This window comes from Schistocerca cancellata, chromosome 4, assembly GCF_023864275.1.
Source record: "Schistocerca cancellata isolate TAMUIC-IGC-003103 chromosome 4, iqSchCanc2.1, whole genome shotgun sequence".
NCBI classification, from domain to species: Eukaryota; Metazoa; Arthropoda; class Insecta; order Orthoptera; family Acrididae; genus Schistocerca; species Schistocerca cancellata.
This window is the reverse complement of record NC_064629.1, coordinates 418,317,630-418,339,212: the sequence shown is the minus strand read 5'-3', so window position 1 is coordinate 418,339,212 and position 21,583 is coordinate 418,317,630.

The window sequence follows — 21,583 nt, the reverse complement described above, 5'->3', positions numbered from 1 at the left end:
ATCATCTGTTGTCGTCACTATTTCATCTCTTCTGAATTACGCGATTTGAAACCCTAGATCCTTCGTCTTCTGCATCTAACCATGAAGTCCGTCCGCTATGTGTCCTTCCTCCTCGGGGTCTCAACACTAAGTCTCCATCAACACCGCTAGCTTGATTGCCAAGGACTGCGGCAGTCACCAAATTAAATACGAATACATTTGCCGAAAGTAAACTCAAACGTAAATCATAATAACACTAAGCGCTTTATATTTCAACAATTTATTCCCAGAAGAAGTTAAGTTATACTTCTGCCACATCAGCTACTTTACAATTATACGTCATTTAGTCATTATACAAATATTACAGTAAGTCAACGATTTGAAAATAACATATCTAAATCTGATGTAATGACCCTTGGTACTCCTGTAATTTAGTACTGTGCTGTTTTATTAACACAAATTCAACACGTAATGTGCACATTCTTTACATTAAAGTAGGGGTGCGTGGAAAAAATGTAAACAAGATAACTTATTTTGCATGCTTTGGTGTGTGCGTTTGTAAACTTCATTTGATGAAATTTCCTCCTCAGTCGGTTCCGGTGAGAGCTGCATCTCTACGCTAGTGAATATATTTCGCTGCCTGCTCGCTTTCCTCGCGAACAGGCGCAGCTCGACTGGAGCGGTAGCTGCTCCGGCCGCAAGATAACTCGTACCACTCTATTGTACGCCGGAGAGCGTTCGGTATAACAGCATGCCTTTCAGGTATTCCCTTACTGTAAATACCTCAGTCCCTTTCTGCAGTCTTTTTAAAGGAAACCACAAATTACCTTTCTAATGACAGAAGCAGCACAAGTTCCAACTTGTTCTAACCAAATGTTATCTATTCAACTTTCTTGCCGGAATTCCGTAAATTACTGAAGCTCCAATCACAGGAGTTCCTCAAGAAACTTTATCCCGGAAAAAAAGCGTTTTGGAACATCATTCTTCACTCTGAATTCATACTGGGAAATTTTCAAGTTAAGTTAAAATAAATGCAAGCTTTTCAGCTGTAATCCCTAAGTTTCCCTTGACGTGGCAGCAGGGAGAGATGACCCAACGTACACGTCACCTTTTACGACAAGTCCCCGTTCTTAGTACAGCAGTGCAATGGAAGTAAGAGTTTGTAGAGGCTCCGAGTTAATTGGATGTTGTCAGGTTTCATTCATTATTGTCATACGGGAGCATCACATGGCGTGATAGTGCTGGGTGCCAATGAGTACACGTCACTATGTCCTTTGCTTCGAACAGTCCATAATTTGAGGTATAGTTGTTTCATTTGTGGTGTGGCTGTGTCCTATCTTCTAGGTCTCCGTGACGTTATCTTTCAACAGGGTAATGCAAGACAGCATACTGCTCTGCTATCCTGATTCAACTCAATACAGGTTTTCGACTCTTGCCCTAGTCAGCATGTTCTCCAGATCCTTCACCCAATGAAAACACCAGCCAGGTCAGAGACGTCGTTGCTGCCAGAGGTGGCAGTTCTGTGAACAAAATTTCGCACTGTTTATCCCCCAAATCACCTATATGTTTAACCGTATATGCTTCCTACTGTATTGTGTATGCACAATAACTAAAATTTCATTATTTACTATCATCCTTGGTGCTCCAGTTTTAATAACAAAGTGTACACTTCACAGATCCGCATACAAACCGCATGACAGAAGACTCCCACCTCATGACATTAGATACTCTGAGGCAGAGATCATTAATTATGTGTAATTCTTGCCATTTGTGCATCGTGATGTATCTGATCGGTGTTATAAACATCATCTGACTCACAAGAAGCATTTCTTACAAATTCAGTTCTCACAAACGTTAGTGAACATAAGACCACAAGTAGTGATCGTTTACTGAACTTGATCTACATGCAGAAGAGAGATTAAATAAAACCCATCCAGACCAGCAGTGCACCTGCAGCTACAGAGAATAACGTATGATGCGTTTTATCCGAGATCGTTTTTTACGTCTGATAAATCGAAATGGGGGACGTCAAGCCGATAACAGCATTTAATTTCCGTGGAGTTTGGCGTTGCCGCCTGTTTCGCTCGTCTCCTCGTTATTCTGTTATCTTTCCAATTTGCTGGAAACCTGGTACGCGGATGTAATCTTTCAATTTTGTTGCGAGTTCGACAAAGTTATTAAAACGAGATGGATCTCAGGTTGGTAAGGGTACAGTGCAGCCACTGATAATGCTTTGCTGCAATCAAATTAGTTTCGGTAACAAGACATTCAACAACATATTGTTCAATATATCATCGGGAAAACAATTTCTCCCCCCTCCTCCCCCTCCACCTCCCTTCACCAACAAAAAATATACGGTGCTACTTTATTATTGGTAGTATTTGAACTTATCTTCATTTATAAAGTATTTAATTCATGATTTTGGACGTTTATAAAGTTTTCTAGTTCTCGGGGAAACTTTGTCACCTACATATTTTTCTGCTTGTATATCAGTAGTTACTTACGCTACGATATAAAACCCTCAAAATTAATTTTCCAATAAATGTCGGTAAAAACTTGTAAAACACAACATCACTTTCATTTTAAGTTATTCAAGACAACTGTCTGTATTTATGTTTGATTTACAATCCATATCCGATTAACAACTTAACATAAAGTCGATAACTTCAGAAATATTTACTCTAATTTTACAATACTGTTATTACCAGTCAGTGTCTCAACGCCTGTATACAGCTATGTGTATTCATTTCATTGTAATTTTGTTTGTGACTATGGATTGATTAATGTTAAATGGAAATAATGATCATTATCTGAGAAAAAGTTATTAGGTTTCTGTCAGGGCACTTCAACAACACAGGATCTAATGAGTTGTATTCAGACTATGCTGTTATCATCACTCCTGGATACTAATTCAATTTGAAAATTAAGTAATAAATAATAATATGTGTGAAATTTGTGCAGATTCCGCTCTTGAACTTTATCGAAGATCATTGCACATGAAGTGTTTTACACTTAAAAGCAGTGTCATTCGAAATTTATATTTGCGATGTTGAGAATTAAGGGAGGATCGTTACAAGCTCTGTAATTCCATAGACAAACCGGAATTCACTGACACACAGAATATCTCGTCAATTGACTATAAATAATAAATAACTGAAGACTAATCCCGGATTGCTCTACATATTCACTAGAAACCTACTGGCAGCTGGTGACTACGGTATTGAACTCTGCAGCTGATATCCACCTGGATGGCATTGGATCAAGATGGGAACTGCAGGGGGGGGGGGGGGGGGATATATAACGATTGTGTAGAGTTTCCTCAAACAGAAATGAGTTTTGAGTTTCTTACAATATTATAGAAACATTGTCTTTGGCCTATATAATATTCTACACGCTTCCGACCAGAAATAATTACTCGATTGAATCCATACTCGATGGATGTAAGTGACAGGTAAATGTGGGCCAACCATATGTATCCCATGGTTCGCAGGTGGCCAGTTTGTGGCCCGCGGTGATTTCTGGGAACACGGCATGTAACCCACAGAATTTTTATCGAAATCCTAAAGTAACACATCTAACACAGGTGATAGGGAATTCAGATCATGATGAAAGAAAAACTAGATATTTATGACATCAACTGTGACTTTCTAAAGCGCCATCATGTACAATAGCAATTGCTAGTTCATTGTTGAATGCTCGTTAGCCCACGAAAATAAGACGTTAGGGATCTAACTCTTATACAGTCATTGGCTGTAACGACAAAGCAGCTTTCAGACTGAAATTGTTCAAAAAATGGCTCTGAGCACTATGGGACTTAACTTCTGAGGTCATCAGTCCCCTAGAACTTAGAACTACTTAAACCTAACTAACCTAAGGACATCACACACATCCATGCCCGAGGCAGGATTCGAACCTGCGTCCGTAGTGGTCACACGGTTCCCGACTGTAGCGCCTAGAACCGCTCGGCCACCCCGACCGGCACTGAAATTGTTGTCTGATGCCGTAGTTTTAATTTTGTTAAGTTATGGAAAGTTTTGTTTTCGACTGTCTTTCGTGTTCGTGTTAAAGTTAGCTGATTATCGCTTCTGAATGTAGGTAGAAGAAAAGAAACGTTTCCGAGGAAGGTAGATTATTTCAGGTCACATGTTCACATCAGTGTTTCGTTGCTGAACTGCTGTTTTAATTTGCAACGAAACAGTTTCATTTCACAAGGAACACAATATCAAGTGACATTATTACAAGAAACATGCTTCATCTATACCAATGACAAAACTGTAAAACCTTTGTGTCTGCTGTTTGAATACATTAATCTCCAAAACTACTAGACGAATTTTCATGAGATTTTTACAGGTAACTTCAACATACCTTGGGGCAAAATTAACTTGAGCGTAGTTTGGAACAACATATTGGCTTTATTTCAACAAAATCGGATCACGGAAGGAAAATATTGTGTTTTAAAGTTTTATCTAAAACCGTCATTTCTGTCTGTTTGTCCATTTGAACACGCTACTCAACAAAACTACTAGCCGAATTTTCATATAGTTTCTCAGGTATTCTCAGCATAATTTGGAGCAAAATTAATTGTTCATTCTATCAATATCGACAGTGTAGCAAACCAAAGAACCAAGAGATGGCGGCTGTTAGTGTTTTTTAACTCAGTGACAGATGTATTTTCGGAAGTTCACATCAGTGGCAGAATTAAGCACCACAATACGAATACACACTAACAGCGAATTTACTTGTCTAATATATATATATAGGGTTACTGATTTCGATCTTTTTATTAAAAACTTAACGATACTGCTTTGCATCTTTCTATAGGTTTTATGTTCTTTACTAGGAAAAACGAATTTATTACGTTTGCTTCGTGATTTAGGTGCCCACTCATTACATTTTTATTTCGTTTTGTTTATAAATAAAAATGCCTCAAAAACGATGGAGTTTTATGAATATCCAGGACGACTAAAACATGAGGACTGTGAGGTCTTAAGAATACAGTGAAGGTCGTGTGGGGAAATTACGCAGGCGAGCGAGTTTTTATACCCCAAATCCCGCTTATTTCTCGAAATTTACCATTTCGCTTTAAACGTGTACAATTCCTAGTGCGCTTACGTTATGTCATGACCATAAGAAAGCACGAGGACAGATTATGCGTTTTGCGGGCGTGGACCTTATTGTCAGTTGCTTTTCACACAGCCACCTCTACGTGGCTCTGTCCCTTATTAGAGAAGCAAACAAGCCCTCCGTTCACGGCCCCAAACATACCATTTCAAACGTTGCACACAAAGAAGCTTTGTACATAGAAAATAAATTCCACACGTTTGAAGTCTTGGGAACAGCTACAAATAAGTACGCGGGCAAAGTCAGGTTTCTAAAGTAATCTTGTGATAAATCTAACGGCCATTTTTGTGAAAACAAAGTGTTCGAACTTTGCTTTTCCAAACAGCAATTACTCATTAAAATGAGGGTTCCCAAACTTTTCCGCTGACGGCACACTTTTAGAATCTTGGTACTTCGATGGAATGCCTCGTGTTCTTCATATTAGTAGCATTAATAATTTTTTTAGCTGTGTAACACTTGCTTTATTCGGTGGCTACTTCAGCTTTAAAACGTAATTAGTAACACAGAAATTATAATAAAATCTTTGAAAAATAAGAAGATTGGAAAAGAAACAGCCAGGTTATTAATAGTCCTTCCTGGAGCACTGACTCACTTTCCGCGGGACGCCACCGTTCCACAGAATACAGTATGAGCAACCTTGCTTCAAGAAAACGACTCGCTCGTCAGAGCGAGTAATGTCGTTGCAAAAATTATTCCAAAGAAATAAAAACCATTTCCAGATTGCGAGTTTGTCAAAGAATCCTTTGAAAGCGTTGCTCATACTTTATAGCCCGCCAAAAAAGCGCAATTTACTACGAGGGCGTGCTGAAAAGTAATACCTCCAGATTTCTTATTTTGTTCTCAATATCGGTTGAGCTATTATATGTCATACATGTTACTCGGGCAACTTTCCCATTTCTCTAATGCAGGCTGCAACTTGAGGCCTCCTAATTGAAGCGTGTAACATGGTGTTTATCAGGAGAAACAAAACTGGCGTTCTACGGATCGGATCGCGGAATGTCAGCTCCCTTAATCGGGCAGGTAGGTCGAAAAATTTAAAAAGGGAAATTGATAGATTAAAGTTAGGTATGCGAGAGGTAGTGAAGTTCCGTGGCAGGAGGATGATGATCATGATGATGTTCGGTTTGTGGGGCGCTCAACTGCTCGGTCATCAGCGCCCGTGCAAAGTCCCAATTTTTTACACAGTCCAATTTTTTCCACAGTCCAATCTAGCCACAGTCACAAATGATGATGATTATGATGAAACGATAAGGACAACACAAACACCCAGTCTCCGGGCAGAGAAAATCCCCAACCCGCCCGGCAGTCGAACCCGGGACCCCGTGATCCAGATGCAGCAACGCTAGCGGCGGCAGGAGGAACAGAACTTCTGGTCAGGTGAATACTGGGTTATAAATACAAAATCAAATAAGGGTATGCAGGAGTAGTAGTAGTAGTAGTAGTAGTAGTACAAAAATAGGAACGCGGATAAGCTACTACGAACAGCCTAGTGAAAGTATTATTGTAGGCAGGACAGACACGAAGCCCACACCCACCACAGCAGTACAAGTTTATACGCCAACTTTCTCCGCAGACGAGTAGGAGATTGAGGGAATGTATGATGAAATAAAAGAAATTATCCAGGTAGTTAAGGGAGCCAAAAATTTAATAGTCATGGGCGACTACAATTCGATAGTGGGAAAAGGAAGAGAAGGAAGAGCAATTGATGAATATGGACTCGGGGAAAGGAATGGAAGAGGAAGCCGCGTGGTAGAATTTTGCACAGAGCATAACTTAATCATAGCCAACACTTTGTCTAAGAATCATGAGAAAAGGCTGTACACGTGGAACAAACCAGGAGACACCAGAAGGTTTCACGTTTATTATATAGTGGTTAGACAGAGATTTAGGAACCAATTTTTAAATTGTAAGACATTTCAGGGGCAGATGTGGACACTGATCACAATTTATTGGCCGGCCGGTGTGGCCGAGCGGTTCTAGGCGCTTCAGTCTGGAACCACGCGATCCCTACGGTCGCAGGTTCGAATCCTGCCTCGGGCATGGATGTGTGTGATGTCCTTAGGTTAGTTAGGTTTAAGTAGTTCTAAGTTCTAGGGAACTGATGACCTCAGATGTTAAACCCCATACTGCTCAGAGCCATTTGAACCATTTTTGAACAATTTATTGGTTATGAACTGCAAAATAAAACTGTATAAACTGCAAAAGGGTAGGAATTTAAGGAGATGAGACATGTATAATATCAAGAGCTCAAATGGAAAACCAGTCATAAGCAAAGAAGGGAAAGAAGAAAGGTAGAAGGAGTATATAGAGGGTTTATACAACGGAGATGTACTTGAGAGCAATATTATGGAAATGAAGAGGACGTAGAGGAAGATGAGAAGAGATATGATACTGCTTGAAGAATTTGACAAAGCACTGAAAGACATGAGTCGAAACAAGTCTCTGGGAGTAGACAACATTCCGTTAGAGCTGCTGACAGCACTGCGAGAGTCAGCCATGACAAAACTCTTCCATTTGGTGAGCAAGATGTATGAGACAGGCGAAATGTCCTCAGACTTCAAGAAGAATGTAATAATCCCAATTCCAAAGAAAACAGGTGCTGATAGGTGTGAAAATTACAGAACTATCAGTTTAATAAGTCACGGCTGCAAAATACTAACACGAAACCTTTACAGCAGAATGAAGAAACTGGTATAAACCGACCTCGGGGTAGATGACATTGGATTCCGGAGAAGTGTAGGAACATGCGAGGCAGTACTGACCCTACGACTTCTCATAGAAGATAAGTTAAGGAAAGGCAAACCCATGTTTATAGCTTTTGTAGGCATAGAGAAAGCTTTTGACAATGTTGACTGGAATACTCTGTTTCAATTCTAAAGGTGGCAGGAGTAAAATACAGGGAGCGAAAGGCTATTTACAATTTCCGAAACTGGATGGCAGTTATAAAAGTCGAGGGGCATGAAATGGAAGCAGTGGTTGAGAAGGGAGTGAGGCAGGATTGTATCCTGTCCCCGATGTTGTTCAATCTGCATACTGAGCAAGCAGTAAAGGAAACAAAAGAAAAATTTGGAGTAGGAATTAAAGTCCAGGGAGAAGAAATAACAACGTTGAGGTTTGGCGATGATATTGTAATTCCGTCAGAGACAGCAACAGACATGGAAGAGCAGCTGAAAGGAATGGACAGTATGTTGTAAGGAGGATATAAGATGAACATCAACAAAAGCAAAACATGAATAATGCAATGTAGCCGAGTTAAAAGGAGTTCGAAGGCCCTATCCCGACAATGTTAAATTTAGTGAGTTGGCTTCCCTGTATTTCGGCAATCACTGTAGTCATTGACATGAAATTGTTACAAGACATTGAACTGTATGTTCTGAGTCTACTGAACTACAATAGTTGCATTTCAGCCACTGCTTTCGGAAATACAATTTTTTAACTATACTGTTAAAATTCTGTGTACTTTTTTGTACGTTATCCTAAATAATTTTAATTATACATAATATTTTGTTCTTCTTTTAGTTCAGTAGACTCAGGCTATGTATGTTATTACTCCCTGAAAATTTGAATACTCTACTCGAAGTGGTTTCTGAGATTTAGGGGAAAATGCAAGAGAAACTGTAAATCTTCAGAAACGGCTTCTAACTTTTCAAAAGACTGTAACTCACTTAACATATGCTTATTTTTTTTATGTTTAGTCACTCAGAATCACACTGCACCTTACTGTATTTCATCCTCTTGATCTTTTCCGAAGTTTTTTCTTCTTTTCTTCTTCCTGGACTCCTTAGTGGCCAACTGTGCTGCATACTCTGCTTTATCAATGCGAACCTTGTCCATCCGTTCAAGTTCTCTGATGCAGTTTACTCCATGATTAATTCCCATATGCTGTAGCACTTTCACCCTGCCAATGTTGTCATCATTAAAAGCAATAACAGCATCAATAACCCCCCACTTCAGTGTCTTCATTCTAACAAAAACATTTTTGGTAAGCGAGCCCATATGAGATTATTGTGTAAGTAGGCTGTTTAGGTTTTCTTATTGGTAACGCCACATAGCGCTCGGTATGAAAATCACTGGCTGTGCTGTGTGCAGTCTGTGGCTAGTTTGCATTGTTGTCTGCCATTGTAGTGTTGGGCAGCTGGATGTTAACAGCGCATAGCGTTGGGCAGTTGGAGGTGAGCCGCCAGCAGTGGTGGATGTGGGGAGAGAGATGGCGGAGTTGTGAAATTTGTAAGACTGGATGTCATGAACTGCTATATACATTATGACTTTTGAACACTATTGAGGTAAATACATTGTTTGTTCTCTATCAAAATCTTTCATTTGCTAACTATGCCTATCAGTGGTTAATGCCTTCCGTAGTTTGAATCTTTTATTTAGCTGGCAGTAGTGGCGCTCGCTGTATTGCAGTAGTTCGAGTAACGAAGATTTTTGTGAGGTAAGTGATTTGTGAAAGGTATAGGTTAATGTTAGTCAGGGCCATTCTTTTGTAGGGATTTTTGAAAGTCAGATTGCGTTGCGCTAAAAGTATTGTGTGTCACTTTAGTGAATGTTTGAGTACGTTCAGTTTTGCTCAGCTGTTTGAAAAGCAAACAATGTAAGAGGTTTATCAGCACAGTAATTCATAAATTTTTCTAAGGGGACGTTTCTCAGGGGGTACACGCTTACATTGTGCATCATGTGTGTGGCAAGCACAAGGAGCCCTAGCTAATATGGTATTTGCTTATACAATTTTACACATCGGTACCATATTCCTCTAACACACAAATTACACCGCTATCTGATCATTTAACTGAGAGATAAACATTTTTGTTACTACATCAGTGACACATGTTCACACAATTACACAGTTGGATAACTTCACACTTATGAAACTGTATTTTGTCTGTACTGTGTGAACTGTTCATATTTTTTCGGAACCATTGCGATACTATGAGAGCTTTGAATGATGTATTTGGTATGAGATCATGATTTTTAAAGTACGTTTGAGGTTGATGACACTATTGAAATGAGCAGAGAATTTTTTTTAGGTTTTGAAATTACTGCAGAAAGCTACGACGTTTTTGAGATTTGACTGAGGTGTTATGATGTTATTTTTACGACGACAATGTGTATTGTGCTGTGAGGTATGTTTATGATCAATAAGCTGATGTTATATGAGGAATCTGATTATGCTATGTAGTTATTATGATGAAATATTGAAGATGTGTTGATGAATATGAATATGTACATGTGTAATAAGGTAAGGAATGAGGAGTAGTGGTTAGGAACTCTGATTTATGAGAAGGATGTTGGAAACCAAGAATCGTACTTTAAGAGTTATGAAATGTGTGTATATGCGTGAATGTATCACAATGCAGGCGAAAATTTTTTGCACACTGTTATATTCATAGGATTTTGTTTCTACACATTTGCAACGCAAATTCTCGACCTGTGAAATTTTTTATATGAGACTGTCACTGTAATGCAAACTGGTGTCGTAAATATTTCAATAAGAAAGGTAAGTGACCTTGACGTAATGCGTTTTGGGCACCCAGCTGAGAGGTAGTCGTCTGACAAAAGAAAGCCATTAGGTAGACAAAAAAAGAGGCCATTATCCTCGCCATTGACATTCCTTTAGAGAAAGCATCGCAAATACGACACGCTCATTACTTGGAAAGAGACTTACATCTGCACACCTGATTATGACAAGCGTCTTTCTACGAGAGTTGAGAGAATTTCTACTAACTTATGAAATGTCACATGATATTGAATGATATTTTTATGCTTTGCCTTTCATAGTTGCTTATTTCATTTGATATCTAGTTTCCAGCTGTGTTGCAGCATTGGTTTTATAAAATAAAATAAAATGCATTTGCTAATGTGAACACTTTCTGTCAACATATCTATTAAATAATAATTTTGTGATCCACATTCTTCAAAAAAGGAGCACTTGGAAAGGAAAGAACAATAAGAAGGGACTAGTAACAGTAACTGCATACATAATTTTCTTTTCAAGTACATGGTAATATTTTTTTTACAATAAGTTGTTGTGGTCATCATCATCATCATCATCATTTAAGACTGATTATGCCTTTCAGCGTTCAGTCTGGAGCATACCCCCCCCCCCCTTATACAGTTCCTCCATGATCCCCTATTCAGTGCTAACATTGATGCCTCTTCTGATGTTAAACCTATTACTTCAAAATCATTCTTAACCGAATCCAGGTATCTTCTCCTCGGTCTGCCCCGTCTCCTCCTACCCTCTACTGCTGAATCCATGAGTCTCTTGGGTAACCTTGCTTCTCTCATGCGTGTAACATGACCCCACCATCTAAGCCTGTTCGCCCTGACTGTTACATCTATAGAGTTCATTCCCAGTTTTTCTTTGATTTCCTCATTGTGGACACCCTCCTGCCATTGTTCCCATCTACTAGTACCTGCAATCATCCTAGCTACTTTCATATCCGTAACCTCAACCTTGTTGATAAGGTAACCTGAATCCACCCAGCTTTCGCTCCCATACAACAAAGTTGGTCGAAAGATTGAACGGTGCACAGATAACTTAGTCTTAGTACTGACTTCCTTCTTGCAGAAGAGAGTAGAACGTAGCTGAGCGCTCACTACATTAGCTTTGCTACACCTCGCTTCCAGTTCTTTCACTATGTTGCCATCCTGTGAGAATATGCATCCTAAGTACTTGAAACCGTCCACCTGTTCTAACTTTGTTCCTCCTATGTGGCACTCAACCCGTTTATATTTCTTTCCCACTGACATTACTTTCGTTTTGGGGATGCTAATCTTCATACCATAGTCCTTACATTTCTGATCTAGCTCTGAAATATTACTTTGCAAACTTTCAATCGAATCTGCCATCACAACTAAGTCATCCGCATATGCAAGACTGCTTATTTTGTGTTCACATATCTTAATCTCACCCAGCCAGTCTATTGTTTTCAACATATGATCCATGAATAATATGAACAACAGTGGAGACAGGTTGCAGCCTTGTCTTACCCCTGAAACTACTCTGAACCATGAACTCAATTTACCGTCAACTCTAACTGCTGCCTGACTATCCATGTAAAGACATTTAATTGCTTGCAAAAGTTTGCCTCGTATTCCATAATCTTGTAGAACAGACAATAACTTCCTCCTAGGAACCCGGTCATATGCCTTTTCTAGATCTATAAAGCATAGATACAATTCCCTGTTCCACTCATAACACTTCTCCATTATTTGCCGTAAGCTAAAGATCTGGTCCTGACAACCTCTAAGAGGCCTAAACCCACACTGATTTTCATCCAATTGGTTCTCAACTAATACTCGCACTTTCCTTTCAACAATACCTGAGAAGATTTTACCCACAACGCTGATTAAAGAGATACCTCTGTAGTTGTTACAATCTTTTCTGTTTCCATGTTTAAAGATTGGTGTGATTACTGCTTTTGTCCAGTCTGATGGAACCTGTCCCGACTCCCAGGCCATTTCAACTATCCTGTGTAGCCATTTAAGACCTGACATTCCACTGTATTTGATGAGTTCCGACTTAATTTCATCCACCCCAGCCGCTTTATTGCACTGCAATCTATTGACCATTTTTGCCACTTCCTCAAATGTGATCCTATTTCCATCATCATTCCTATCCCATTCTACCTCGAAATCTGAAACATTACTGATCGCATTTTCACCTACATTGAGCAACTCTTCAAAATATTCCCTCCATCTGCCCAAGGAATCCACAGGATTCACCAGCAGTTTTCCTGACCTGTCCAAAATACTTGTCATTTCCTTCTTACCTCCCTTTCGAAGACTGCTAATTATACTCCAGAATGGTTTTCCAGCAGCTTGACCCATAGTCTCCAACCTGTTTCCAAAGTCTTCCCACGATTTCTTCTTGGATGCTGCAATTATCTGTTTGGATTTGTTTCTTTCTTCAACATAACTTTCTCTGTCTACCTGGGTTCTGGTATGTAGCCATTTTTGATACACCTTCTTTTTCCTTTTACAGGCTGCCTTAACTGTATCATTCCACCAAGCTGTTTGCTTCTTCCTACTTTTACACACTACTGTTCCAAGACATCCTTTAGCCACTTCTAGTACTGTGTCCCTGTACCTTGTCCATTCCTTTTCCAATGACTGTAATTGGCTACATTCAACTAATTGGTACCTTTCTGAGATCGCTGTTATGTACTTGTGCCTGATTTCCTTATCCTGAAGTTTCTCCACTCTTATCCTCCTACATATGGACCTGACCTCCTGCACTTTCGGCCTCACAATCCCAATTTCACTGCAGATTAAATAATGATCAGTGTCATCAAAGAATCCCCTGAATACACGTGTGTCCCTCACAGCCTTCCTGAATTCCTGATCTGTTATTATATAGTCAATGACAGATCTGGTTCCCCTGCCTTCCCAAGTATACCGGTGAATGTTCTTATGTTTAAAAAAGGAGTTTGTGATTACTAAGCCCATACTGGCACAGAAATCCAAGAGTTGTTTCCCGTTCCTGTTGGCCTCCATATCCTCTCCAAATTTACCCATAACCTTTTCATGCCCTTCTGTTCGATTTCCAATCCTGGCGTTAAAATCACCCATGAGCAGAACACTGTCCTTGTCCTTTACTCTAACAACTACATCACTGAGTGCCTCATAAAAACTATCCATTTTATCTTGATCTGTCCCTTCACAATGCGAATATACTGACACAATCCTAATTTTCTTGCTAGACACTGTCAAATCTATCCACATCAGTCGTTCGTTTACATACCTTATTGCAACTACGGTGGGTTCCATTTCTTTCCTGATGTAAAGCCCTACACCCCATTGTGCTATTCCTGCTTTGACTCCTGACAGGTAGACCTTGTATTCTTCCACTTCCTCTTCTTTCTCACCCCTTACCCGAATGTCACTAACAGCTAAAACGTCCAGCCCCATCTTACTTGCAGCCTCTGCCAGCTCTACCTTCTTCCCAGAGTAGCCCCCATTGATATTAATAGCTCCCCATCTCATTACCATTTGTTTGCCAAGTCGTATCTTAGGAGTCCCTGGTTTGTCAGTTAGAGGTGGGACTCCGTCACCTCCAAAGGTCCAAGGCATTTTGCTCTGATTGTTGCCAGCATCATATTTAAAGTACCAGGGAAGCATGTTGCTAGCCTTACTTGCCCCGAGTCCCATTGGGTTTTACCCCTAACGGCTGAGGGACTAACCGGTGGATTTGGTAGTCTTTGCCGTATGAGCACAAAGGTGACCACGACTCAGAATATGTCCGAGATGCCCAGCCTTATTCCAAAGTAATTGGTATCCCGACTGTCGGGACCACTTACTTGGCCACCCATACGTTGCCCGTGGTTCATGAACTAGGACATGACTACAGGAACCCACACCATGAACCAAGGTGAAGGCAAAAATTTTTTGCACACTGTTATATTCATAGGATTTTGTTTCTACACATTTGCAACGCAAATTCTCGACCTGTGAAATTTTTTATATGAGACTGTCACTGTAATACAAACTGGTGTCGTAAATATTTCAATAAGAAAGGTAAGTGACCTTGACGTAATGCGTTTTGGGCACCCAGCTGAGAGGTAGTCGTCTGACAAAAGAAAGCCATTAGGTAGAGAAAAAAAAGAGGCCATTATCCTCGCCATTGACATTCCTTTAGAGAAAGCATCGCAAATACGACACGCTCATTACTTGGAAAGATACTTACATCTGCACACCTGATTATGAAAAGCGTCTTTCTACGAGAGTTGAGAGAATTTCTACTAACTTATGAAATGTCACATGATATTGAATGATATTTTTATGCTTTGCCTTTCATAGTTGCTTATTTCATTTGATATCTAGTTTCCAGCTGTGTTGCAGCATTGGTTTTATAAAATAAAATAAAATGCATTTGCTAATGTGAACACTTTCTGTCAACATATCTATTAAATAATAATTTTGTGATCCACATTCTTCAAAAAAGGAGCACTTGGAAAGGAAAGAACAATAAGAAGGGACTAGTAACAGTAACTGCATACATAATTTTCTTTTCAAGTACATGGTAATATTTTTTTTTTACAATAAGTTGTTGTGGTGCACCACTTTAATTACATAGACACTAACATGTGACATAGGTATTAGACATGGCCATCTTTACTGTAATATTTTTTCTGCTTGAGCTTTGTCATGATTAGATATAAGTTATTGCATTTGCTGCTGCTCTTTGCCAGGCATAATGTTACTGAATTTGACTTTGTATTACTCTGTTAAGCCAGTTTTACTACGGATTTATTTTTCTTGTTTGCTGTGCATTGCCTTGTATTAGTTGTAATATTGCAATTGCTTTGCTAATTTATGCTGCTTGCTTTGCCGATTTCCATTTTTTTGTCATTGCTGTTTGTGTTAATTGTTCTGTGCTGCTGCATTGCCTCGTCCCTTAGTTTAGCATCTGAGCTCAGTAGATTTAAGTTCGCTTAAGAGGGGGTAGACTATATAAGAGAATGAGTTGCGATGAATTGGAAGAAATGCATTGAGAAGTCATACGAAAAAAGTACAGAAAGCAAGTATAGACAGGACTTTTTGGAAATAATGAAGAACGAAGGGAGATCTCCGAGAAGTAAAGAAAGTTTTGTTTGCAAAATACTGCAGTAGAAGAAACCCTGTCCTTTCCTTGTGTTATCCCACTTTGTGTTTGTGTTCCCTTGTGTATTTGTGTTTTTCCTGTCTTTATGTGTTTAGCTGATGTTGTTATGTTGTAGATTTTTTCTAATACTGTGTTATTTACATTGTAAAGATGATTAGACATTATTTATCTGTTCTGTTTTGTTGCTCATGTGTGAAGTTGATGTTTCAGAATTTATTCTGATCTTTTATGTAGGTACTTATAATTCCTGTAACACTGATGTATATGTCTATTTCTATTCTTTTGTAAATCCTGTATTACTACAAATGTTATCTGTACTATTATGTATATGGACAATATGTGAGAAGTAGGGACTGTTAGTGTTTGCACGTGTGTTAACAATTCAGCAAGGGACTGGATAACAGCATTGCTGGTTCTAAGGACAATTCCAAAAACTTTGTGAGTGCACAAGTGGTGGCTATGGACTTGCTATATTATCCGCAAGACTCTTCAATGGTGATTGTGCACCTGCACAGTCACAACAGATGACTGCTGGCCATCTCTACAAGGACTACAGTGGGTCTGCATCTTTGATGACCCACCAATACCATTATTTCTACAAGGACTGCAGTGGGTCTACACCTTTGCTGACTCACCAGTACCATTATTTCTACAAGGACTGCAGTGGGTCTGCACCTCTGGTGGCCCACCAATACCACAATCTGTACCAGGACTACAGTGGGTCTGCACCTCTGGTGGCCCACCAATACCGTAATCTCTACCAGGACTACAGTAGGTCTACTCTGTGATGACCTACCTACCAATACTCTTCAAAACTTCGAATGACTCTGCTGTGGGTTTGCTCTGTTGTGGCCCATTACCTGTCTGCATGTCGAGAGTCAGCACTGTCTTTCCGTTGGAAGGACAACACTACTTCTTCAAGACTGCATGGAAATCCACTACTTCCGTGTGCATTTTCTTTTACTGCTCAGACTTTGAGAAAAACACTGCAATTTTACTGTGATGAATGATCAGGACTGTCTTTATGGACTGTGAGAAAATTTTAGCTTTTGACCAACATTGCATTAATAAGTGTGTGCATTTGATATCTTTCTTACAGTAATTATGAAAAATTTTTTCAAATCTGTATTGGCCGGTGCCCAAAACAATTTGTAAAATTTTTTGTGGGGAGCATGGGGGCTATGTAAGTAGGCTGTTTAGGTTTTCTTATTGGTAACGCCACATAGCGCTCTGTATGAAAATCACTGGCTGTGCTGTGTGCAGTCTGTGGCTAGTTTGCATTGTTGTCTGCCATTGTAGTGTTGGGCAGCTGGATGTTAACAGCGCATAGCGTTGGGCAGTTGGAGGTGAGCCGCCAGCAGTGGTGGATGTGGGGAGAGAGATGGCGGAGTTGTGAAATTTGTAAGACTGGATGTCATGAACTGCTATATACATTATGACTTTTGAACACTATTGAGGTAAATACAATGTTTGATCTCTATCAAAATCTTTCATTTACTAACTATGGCTATCAGTAGTTAGTGCCTTCCGTAGTTTGAATCTTTTATTTAGCTGGCAGTAGTGGCTCTCGCTGTATTGCAGTAGTTCGAGTAACGAAGATTTTTGTGAGGTAAGTGATTTGTGAAAGGTATAGGTTAATGTTAGTCAGGGCCATTCTTTTGTAGGGATTTTTGAAAGTCAGATTGCGTTGCGCTAAAAATATTGTGTGTCAGTTTAAGCACAGTCATGTACAATTTTTCTAAGAGGACGTTTCAATTGAACGACTCATTGGCATTTTGAGTTGACCATGCAGACACTTTTTCAGTAATTCAGGAGTTACCTGGTCTCTGTAAATAGGTTTTATGATATCCATGTCTGCTACTGGGATGGAATGTTTATGGCTGTATGAACTGTTTGAGTACTCGGCATTGCGGTAATAGCATCATGAATCAGGTTCAGGAGGGCAAAGGTGGTGTGCTGGTTTTTCATCAGGTGACAGTCTGTGGAAGAAGGTAGCCCATACTGCCTGCTTCATTTTCAACTAATCCTCAGTATTACGTCTAATGGCCATCCCATAATACTGCTGCAGTTCATCAATCATCGTGTCTTTCAGCCTGCCTCTTATGGTTTAAGGGGGGTAGGACGTCAAACGGGACGTCTTGGAGCAGGAGAGACACCACAGGACATTTTATTTTCCACTGTCTATACTTTTAAAAATAAATTCATAAAACTTTGTCAGAATGACCAGAAAGGATTCAGGATTTACACTTATAGTGGTGGAAGTTCGAAAATATATGAAAATAATTTTTTTTTTACATTTGTGTTTCACCTTTTTTCACCTACCATTGGCTGCATTTGTTGCTTTAGGTACACATTTCTTCATAACTAAGAGAGATTCTTCGATGAATTTTGCACAGCATACAAACCATACTTACAGGTGTATGAAACTCATGAATTTTCCAAATCTATTAATAACTATGGTAAAAATTGAGATAATTAACTATACAATTTGAGTTTTTTCTAAACATGAAGTTTAAAATATAACAGCACATTCATTTTTTCATAAATTAAATAATTTCTAGAGTTTCATACACCTGTAAGTATGGTTTGTATGCTGTGCAAAATTCATCGAAGAATCTCTCTTACTTATGAAGAAACGTGTACCTATAGCAACAAACGCAGCCAATAGAAATGAAAAAATGATGAACTTTCACACTAAAAAAAAAATTATTTTGTTATGTTTTTGAACTTCCACTACTATGATTGTGAAACCTGAATCCTTCCTGGTGATGCTGACAAAGTTTTATGAATTTATTCGTAAAAGTATAGACAGTGGAAATTAAAATGTCTTGTGCTGTCTCTCCTGCTCCAAGACGGCCCGTTTGACGTCCTACCCCCTTAACCATCAGAAAATTTCTTGTCTCTCAAACTTTGTTTCAACTTCCTCAACCTGGTGCTCTTCTGGACATGACTTTTATAACACACCAATTCACAGCCTTCTGTATAAAAAATTACCCATTTTATTAGATCTTTAAGTAATGCATGTTAAAATTTTAATATTTGCAATCGGTGTAGATTATATTTAAAAAGTAAAATTAAATACTTCCCATGTGAGTTAATAAGTTATATATATATATATATATATATATATATATATATATATATATATATATATATATATATATATATATATATATATATATATATATATATATATATCATTTTGGAATGTCAGATCACTTAATCGGGCAGGTAGGTTAGAAAATTTAAAAAGGGAGATGGATAGGTTAAAGTTAGATGTAGTGGGAATTAGTGAAGTTCGGTGGCAGGAGGAACAAGACTTTTGGTCAGGTGATTACAGGGTTATAAATACAAAATCAAATAGGGGTAATGCAGGAGTAGGTTTAATAATGAATAAAAAAATAGGAGTGCGGGTTAGCTACTACAAACAGCATAGTGAACGCATTATTGTGGCCAAGATAGACACAAAGCCCATGCCTACTACAGTAGTACAAGTTTATATGCCGACTAGCTCTGCAGATGATGAAGAAATAGATGAAATGTATGACGAGATAAAAGAAATTATTCAGGTAGTGAAGGGAGACGAAAATTTAATAGTCATGGGTGACTGGAATTCGTCAGTAGGAAAAGGGAGAGAAGGAAACATAGTAGGTGAATATGGATTGGGGGGAAGGAATGAAAGAGGAAGCCGCCTTGTAGAATTTTGCACAGAGCATAAATTAATCATAGCTAACACTTGGTTCAAGAATCATGAAAGGAGGCTGTATACATGGAAGAAGCCTGGAGATACTGACAGGTTTCAGATAGATTATATAATGGTAAGACAGAGATTTAGGAACCAGGTTTTAAATTGTAAGACATTTCCTGGGGCAGATGTAGATTCTGACCACAATCTATTGGTTATGAACTGCAGATTGAAACTGAAGAAACTGCAAAAAGGTGGGAATTTAAGGAGGTGGGACCTGGATAAACTGAAAGAACCAGAGGTTGTACAGAGTTTCAGGGAGAGCATTAGGGAACAATTGACAGGAATGGGGGAAAGAAATACAGTAGAAGAAGAATGGGTAGCTCTGAGGGATGAAGTGGTGAAGGCAGCAGACGATCAAGTAGGTAAAAAGACGCGAGCTAATAGAAATCCTTGGGTAACAGAAGAAATATTGAATTTAATTGATGAAAGGAGAAAATATAAAAATGCAGTAAATGAAGCAGGCAAAAAGGAATACAAACGTCTCAAAAATGAAATCGACAGGAAGTGCAAAATGGCTAAGCAGGGATGGCTAGAGGACAAATGTAAGGATGTAGAGGCTTGTCTCACTAGGGGTAAGATAGATACTGCCTACAGGAAAATTAAAGAGACCTTTGGAGAGAAGAGAACCACTTGTATGAATATCAAGAGCTCAGATGGCAACCCAGTTCTAAGCAAAGATGGGAAAGCAGAAAGGTGGAAGGAGTATATAGAGGGTTTATACAAGGGCGATGTACTTGAGGACAATATTATGGAAATGGAAGAGGATGTAGATGAAGATGAAATGGGAGATAAGATACTGCGTGAAGAGTTTGACAGAGCACTGAAAGACCTGAGTCGAAACAAGGCCCCGGGAGTAGACAACATTCCATTAGAACTACTGATGGCCTCAGGAGAGCCAGTCATGACAAAACTCTACCATCTGGTGAGTACGATGTATGAGACAGGCGAAATACCCTCAGACTTTAAGAAGAATATAATAATTCCAATCCCAAAGAAAGCAGGTGTTGACAGATGTGAAAGTTACCGAACTATCAGTTTAATAAGTCACAGCTGCAAAATACTAACACGAATTCTTTACAGACGAATGGAAAAACTGGTAGAAGCCGACCTCGGGGAAGATCAGTTTGGATTCCGTAGAAATGTTGGAACACGTGAGGCAATACTGACCTTACGACTTATCTTGGAAGAAAGATTAAGAAAAGGCAAACCTACGTTTCTAGCATTTGTAGACTTAGAGAAAGCTTTTGACAATGTTGACTGGAATACTCTCTTTCAAATTCTGAAGGTGGCAGGGGTAAAATACAGGGAGCGAAAGGCTATTTACAATTTGTACAGAAACCAGATGGCAGTTATAAGAGTCGAGGGGCATGAAAGGGAAGCAGTGGTTGGGAAAGGAGTGAGACAGGGTTGCAGCCTCTCCCCGATGTTATTCAATCTGTATATTGAGCAAGCAGTAAAGGAAACAAAAGAAAAATTCGGAGTAGGTATTAAAATTCATGGAGAAGAAGTAAAAACTTTGACGTTCGCCGATGACATTGTAATTCTGTCAGAGACAGCAAAGGAATTGGAAGAGCAGTTGAACGGAATGGACAGTGTCTTGAAAAGAGGATATAAGATGAACATCAACAAAAGCAAAACGAGGATAATGGAATGTAGTCAAATTAAGTTGGGTGATGCTGAGGGAATTAGATTAGGAAATGAGACACTTAAAGTAGTAAAGGAGTTTTGCTATTTAGGGAGTAAAATAACCGATGATGGTCGAAGTAGAGAGGATATAAAATGTAGACTGGCAATGGCAAGGAAAGCGTTTCTCAAGAAGAGAAATTTGTTAACATCGAATATAGATTTAGGTGTCAGGAAGTCGTTTCTGAAAGTATTTGTATGGAATGTAGCCATGTATGGAAGTGAGACATGGACGATAACTAGTTTGGACAAGAAGAGAATAGAAGCTTTCGAAATGTGGTGCTACAGAAGAATGCTGAAGATAAGGTGGGTAGATCACGTAACTAATGAGGAGGTATTGAATAGGATTGGGGAGAAGAGAAGTTTGTGGCACAACTTGACTAGAAGAAGGGATCGGTTGGTAGGACATGTTCTGAGGCATCGAGGGATCACAAATTTAGCATTGG